The sequence below is a fragment of the Sparus aurata genome, chromosome 5 (assembly GCF_900880675.1).
Source record: "Sparus aurata chromosome 5, fSpaAur1.1, whole genome shotgun sequence".
Taxonomy (NCBI): Eukaryota; Metazoa; Chordata; class Actinopteri; order Spariformes; family Sparidae; genus Sparus; species Sparus aurata.
Window position 1 is genome coordinate 36743567 of NC_044191.1, and position 6993 is coordinate 36750559.

Genomic DNA, 6993 nt, shown 5'->3' on the forward strand with positions numbered 1-6993 from the left:
CAGAGAGAACATTAACCACAGGTCGAACATTTGTAGAAACTATGAATCAGTGTCTGGTTCAATCCAACAAGCCATGTTACTTCACACTAGTTGGCTTCTTCTCTGTACGTTATAGATTTAACAACTTAATATTACTCAGTCATGTTGTTTGCAGATTAAACACACAGGCCTAATGCAGAAGATATTACAGTTGTTATCATGGGTGTAGACATACAACACATAAATCAGAACAAACTAGAGCATGAATAACAACAATAACATACATCAAAGGTGCCAATTTATGAGTTCAATTCAATAAACCTGCTTTACAGTAGGTTATAAATAATTCAAATAAATACATTTTCAACACGTTTGTCAAACTCAGCAGCTTGGTCAGCGCCCTTAAGCTTCAAATCATGAGCCTCTACACTTCTGAAAAAAGGCTCTGCGGTCAAGTTAGCAACAACTGGTAATACAAAATGTCCGGTTACACTCACGTAACATACATGAAGTCACTGACATAATGTACGTGACATCAGTGACGTCATTTATGTAGCCTTAAAAATAAATCACTCTCGGCTCTTGGTCACAAACGGGTCACGAACCCTGGTCCAAAGGAAAAGTCCTGTTAGTGATTCTCTTTATACCACAGCATCAGACTGAAGCGTTCGGCCACTGACCAAGCTGTTGGAGAAGCTAAAATTGCTAAGTTCACCCTCACTGACACAAATAGGATGGAGAGAACAGTATAGAAACTCTCAGGATAACAAATACAAGTCAGGGGGAATTATTGCACAGCTGTCGTTTTGAGCTGCATTACATTTAGCCACCTTATGAACTGGCAAACTGAGCTACAGCAAAACCAAACACAGGCATGTTTAACTGAAACAAGACACAGACTGGTCAAACTGTCACATGTTTACTTTAACCACTCACCCTCAATGGCACCATCTGCAGTTTGAGGACCAGCCTGTATCCTCCTGCACCTCAGAGTTGCCAGTCACACAGTCTTCCCATTAAAATCATTGTCCAGCAGGTTGTAGGTATCCATTTTGCCTCTTTCATGAGAGGAGCTAAAACGTGATCAGTCAAAGTCTTCTGCTAAAGTGCATTGCTAACATTGGAATATAAATTAAATGGCCAAGGAAAATAAGTTTATTCTTATGCCTAAGTATAGTTCCATCAAAGCGATTGCTTGAGTTATTTTCAAATGTCGACAGTAGAAATGAAAACATCCTCCATGCATTACAGCTCGTGCAGACGTCCATCAGCCTTACTGGGATCCAGTCCCGGGTGAGTCTCGCAGTAGGTCCAGCCCGGACATCTGAGCAGAGCTCTCCATCAGCCCCCTGACGTTGTCCTGCCACTGCTGTGCCCCCAGATGGTCCAAATCCATCTTGTCCACTACAACAAACTGTTGAGTTTGCTGTGGCAAGCAGCTATTCACTGCTGTGTATTTTTTGGTGAAATAAAGCTATCCATTTATTCACAATTATAATTAAAGTGAATAATTTATCGTGATAAAAATGCTGTCTACACCGGTCAGCCTAAACATCAGACTAAGAAGGTCCTGGCATTCATATCAATGCTTCTTTACATGAACCATCCATCCAAACACAACCCCCTCATGGCATTCCTCACTGGCTGTGGGTTCCTTGCAGGACAGTACAGAAAAAAAGTGTTCAAGGTATCCACCTGGCCAAATACCATCCATGGGATGTTCCAGAACTAATCTAGGGGTGTCCGACCTCGCAAGCTGGAGTACTCAGAGGATCAGTCCATGGAGGGCATCCTTGGAGGGAGGGATCCTGTGAGTCCTGCAACTTTGCAAGATTGAGCCTCCCCAGATTGGACTTTGTCCAGCACATCCAACAGCTGCTCGATCAGATCAGGATCTGGGGGATTCTGAGGCCAGGTCAACACCTTGAGCCCGTTGTCACACTCCTGGAGTTGTACCATAGCAGTTTGGGTTGTGTCACCAGGCGCACTGTTGGGGTAGGCCACTGCCACTGGGGGTGTACTTGGTCTGTCGCAGTGTCTTGTAGGTGATGTGTGTCAAGGGTTCGTGGGTTCTCTGAGTTCTCATGTGTTGTGTCCATGAAACACTAGATCTAAATCATCTCTCACATATTTTGCTGATACAAAGCTACTTTCCTGCATGTGTTCTCACATGTCTTGCCAAATGAGACGAATCATAGAATCTTTTCCCGCAGGTTGTGCAAAGGTAGGGCTTCTCACCTGTGTGGGCTCTTCTCATGTGGACTGTTAAGTCACCGCTAAACCTGAAATCTTTCCCACAGGTTTTGCATGTAAACGGCTTCTCACCTGTGTGGACTCTCATGTGGACTTTCAATTTTGCCAATTCAATGAATCTTTCACCGCAATTCTTGCAAATGTGTGGCTTCTCGCCTGTGTGGATTCTCATGTGGACATTCAATCTCGACATTTCGATGAAACTCTTTCCACAGGTCTTGCAAACATACGGCCTCTCACCTGTGTGGGTTCTCAAGTGTACTTGTAATTTTGACATGTCAATGAATCTTTTCCCACAGGTCTTGCAAACGTACGGCCTCTCACCTGTATGGCTCCTTCTCATGTGGACTTTCAAGGCACTGCTGAATGTAAAATCTTTCCCACAGGTTTTGCAAGAATATGGCTTCTCACCTGTGTGGATTCTAATGTGGGAGCTCAACACTTTTGCATGACTGAAAGTTTTACCACAGGTGTCGCAGGAGTACTGCCTCTCACCGGAATGGGTCCTTGCATGATTTTTCAAATCTGACGCCTGACTGAATCTTTTCCCACATATGTTGCAGGGGTACGGCTTCTCACCTGTGTGGGTCCTCATGTGGACTTTCAAGCCACTGCTGAATCTGAAATCTTCTCTACATATTTCACAAGAATACGGCTTCTCCCCGGTGTGGATTCTTGTATGGGCAGTCAATATCGATGTCTGACTGAATCTTTTCCCACAGGTGTTGCAAGAATATGGCTTCTCACCTGTGTGGCTCCTCAGGTGTGTATTCAATTTAGACTTATACTTAAAAGCCTTTCCACATATGCCACATATGACTGACTTTTTACCTGGGAGAGTATCATAGTTGATCTCTGAAATATTAGAGTTGTTTGCATCATCACTGGGACTTTTGCTTCTGTGATGTCTTTCCTTTTTCTTCGGCTCTCCATCTCCAGCTGATCCTGAGTCTCCATGTTTTCCTCCTTTCTGGTCTGGGCTCTCAGCTACATGAGACTTGTTAGAGAGGAGCTGGTGGTCACTTGTTGGTTCTGCTTCACTGTGGTCACTTTCCTCATAAGCTGGAGTCAACATGACGGTATCCGTCTCCACCTTCAGTACAAGCTGCTCTCCCTCCCGACTGGTGCAGAGTTCCTCCTGTTCCTCTTTAATCTCTGGAGGCTCTGGGTCCTCTTGGTCCAGACTGGAGTTCCTCTCCTGGTTACAGAGCTGCTGGTCAGCCAGAACCTCCTCCTCCTTACAGACATGTTGCTGTGGGAGCTCTGGAGGGACATACAACAAAGGTAATACTAGATTACTGTGCTGTAACAGGATCCCATGTTTTGGTTTATTAGTGTGCACTATACAAGCATGCACGAGTGCTGAAATGCCAAATAAATCTATATCAGTTCATTAGTAATTTACCATCAGTAAACGTCAAGAACCAAACAACACACTTTAGATACATTATATACACAGTATATGTTAATTATATCTAATTCAAGTATATTAAAGGTCAGTTAAATAAATCAAGTTACTTTCCAATGACAAATGCACTGAAAATATGTCAATGTAATTACATTTTCAATCGACTAAATAAATCCAAAATTTCCCAACATGACGCTTTGACCACATTTTAAAGCAATTGTACAAACTACTCTTCATAGAAAAACATTACAGGACCATCTTCTTCACTAATGAAGGGACAGAACACTTTACGGTTCAATAAGGAGCAATAAAACTCAACTTGTTCTCATTCAGAAGAAAAGTGCTAACTAAATCCCAGGGAGTGTTGTCAGAGGTTTGTTCGTTTTCTTTTCCGTCAGGGTTGCGGGATGTTGACGCTTTTAATCCCCCCTGGGGGTTGCGGGGCTTACTGGGGCCAAATCCAGTTCGACGCAGGCCATGGTACACCCTGAACGAGTCACCAGCTCATTGCAGGACCCTCACTGATGGCAGTGGCTGCCCCACAGGGTGCCAACTGCACATCAGGAGCAACTTTGAGGTTCAGTATCTTGCTCAAGGATACTTCGGCATGTAGCTTAGTCCCACCCCAGGGAAGCAGGGGATTCGAACAAGCGACCTTCTGATCACTGGTCCACCAGCTCTACCCACTGAGCTACAGCCCCATTTTGTTGGAGGTAATTAGTTGAAAAGTAATCCATCAGCGCATATGGATTACTTTTTGGTTGTAATAAGTATGGTAACACATTAGTTCTGCAATTCAAGTGATCTGTTTCTCAAAACTCAACCTGTATTTGTATAGAACTTTCCAAAAACACAGCTACACAGTGCTTTACAGAACAATATAAAATAATACACACAAGCCACAAAAACATAAATAGAAACTGAACATAAGACTAATAAAACAGTGTTTGAAAGAAAAAAAGAACAAAGAGCAAAAAAAAAAGTTAAAATAAGTGATGGGAGAGGGAGTAAATTGTTTAACTGTAATGAGACCTTCTGTAAAAGTGTGTAATTTAAAAGTGATTTAAAAGAGGATACCGAGTTCTTCAACCTGACGTCTTCAGGCATGAAGTTCCACCGCTGTTTCCTTTTGGAACGAGGCGACTGTCGGAGCAGTTAGGAGGCAGCGGATCAGCTGCACAAGTAAATCTATGACGTACGCAGGAGCAAGACGATGTAAGGCTCTAAAATTAGTTAATAAAAGGTTTAAAATCATTTCTTTATTGAACAGGTAGCCCGTGTAGCGTTGCAGGGATGGGAGGTCTGACAGCTGAGCTCTGAACGAGCTGCAGACTGCTGCGACCTGACAGCCGACTGTTTTGTTGCATGAAGGCTACGAAAAGACTAACCAACATTTAACACAAACATATTTATTTGAAAAAAATACACATAAGAAGTGAAAATAACTGATACATGAGATCAATACTGAATATCTTTGACAGGATTTTAACAAACATGAGCAAGACAGCACGACGATTTGAAACAGTTTTAAACATTAATACAATGATAGTGCCATAATTTGAACATTAGCGCTGAACCCAACTTAACTTCACCACAGTTAGCTGACTGTGGACGATCACTGTTGCGCAGTTAGATTAGGATTGCTTCAGAGAAATGTTGTTGCTAATAGAAGTACACAAAACTTGATGGTGCTCCATTACAGGAACACACTGTGACCTCTTCCCAACAGGAAGTCTTTTGCATTCAGTTACAGAGATGTTGGTTGTTCTTCGTTTTTTCTCCGGTTTATTTTGATTCTCTGAGGATTTTTTTCACTTCTTGTGTGTTCTGACCATGAAACATCAGAACCAAATCACCTCAGGCTACTCGTCTGTACGAGTTCTCACACGTCTTGTCAAATGAGACGGATCTTTCTTGCTGGCTTTGCAAAGTTACAGCTTTGTGTGTGCTCTCATGTGCTTTTTCAAAGCACCACTACATCTAAAATGTTTCCCACATGTGTCGCAGGAATAAGGCCTCTCACCTGTGTGGGTTCTCATGTGGACCGTTAAGTCGCTATGAGAGCTGAAATCTTTCCCACATGTATTGCAGGAGTAAGGCTTCTCACCTGTGTGGATTCTCATGTGCCTTCTCAATTTTGGCATTTCAATGAATCTTTTCCCGCAGGTGTTGCAGAGGTACGGCTTCTCACCTGTGTGAGTTCTCACATGGACTTTCAACGCGTTGCTAAATCTGAAGTTTTTGCCACACATTTCACAAGAATACGGCTTCTCCCCTGTATGGATTCTTGTATGAGCGGTCAATACGGATGCCTAAATAAATCTTTTTCCACAGGTGTTGCAAGTAAAAGGCCTCTCACCTGTGTGGGTTCTTTTGTGTGTGTTCAATTTGGACTTGTACAGAAAAGTCTTCCCACATGTGTCACAGCTAAAAGACTTTTTACCTTGGTGAGCAAGATGGTAAATCTCTGAGTTTGAGTTGTTTGCATCATCACTGTGACTTTTGCTTCTGTGATGTCTTTCCTTTTTCTTCTGCTCTCCATCTCCAGCTGATCCTGAGTCTCCATGTTTTCCTCCTTTCTGGTCTGGGCTCTCAGCTACATGAGAGTTGTTAGAGAGGAGCTGGTGGTCACTTGTTGGTTCTGCTTCACTGTGGTCACTTTCCTCATAAGCTGGAGTCAACATGACGGTATCCGTCTCCACCTTCAGTACAAGCTGCTCTCCCTCCCGACTGGTGCAGAGTTCCTCCTGTTCCTCTTTAATCTCTGGAGGCTCTGGGTCCTCTTGGTCCAGACTGGAGTTCCTCTCCTGGTTACAGAGCTGCTGGTCAGCCAGAACCTCCTCCTCCTTACAGACATGTTGCTGTGGGAGCTCTGGAGGGACACACAACAAAAGTAATAAGATCTCAATGTCATGGTAAAGAAATAAATAGACATGTGAACAGATTAGGACCAGTGTAAACTGACCAGCCACCACATTAAAACCACTGACAGTGAGGTGAACAGCATCAGTCATCTTGTTATATTGCATTGTTCTGTTGACAAGATTAATACCAGAATATATATAAAAAATCTGGGAGTATATGCAAATTCACAATACATCTTGAACTCAATGTGTTTTAGTTTTTTCAGATTAAAAAGGTTCATGATGTAGAAAAACATATGCCAAACTTCACCTAAAAAGTACCTATTGAAGAGTGTTGTTGTGTTTGCCCACGCTTTGTGTAACATACAGAGAGAGTAGAGACATGTTGTGTTTACTACAGGTATATTCTCCACTTCGGCAGAAAGATCATCACACATACAGTGCGTGTTCTTTTTTTTTAAAAATACATTTTTCAAGTCTTTCGTGCTG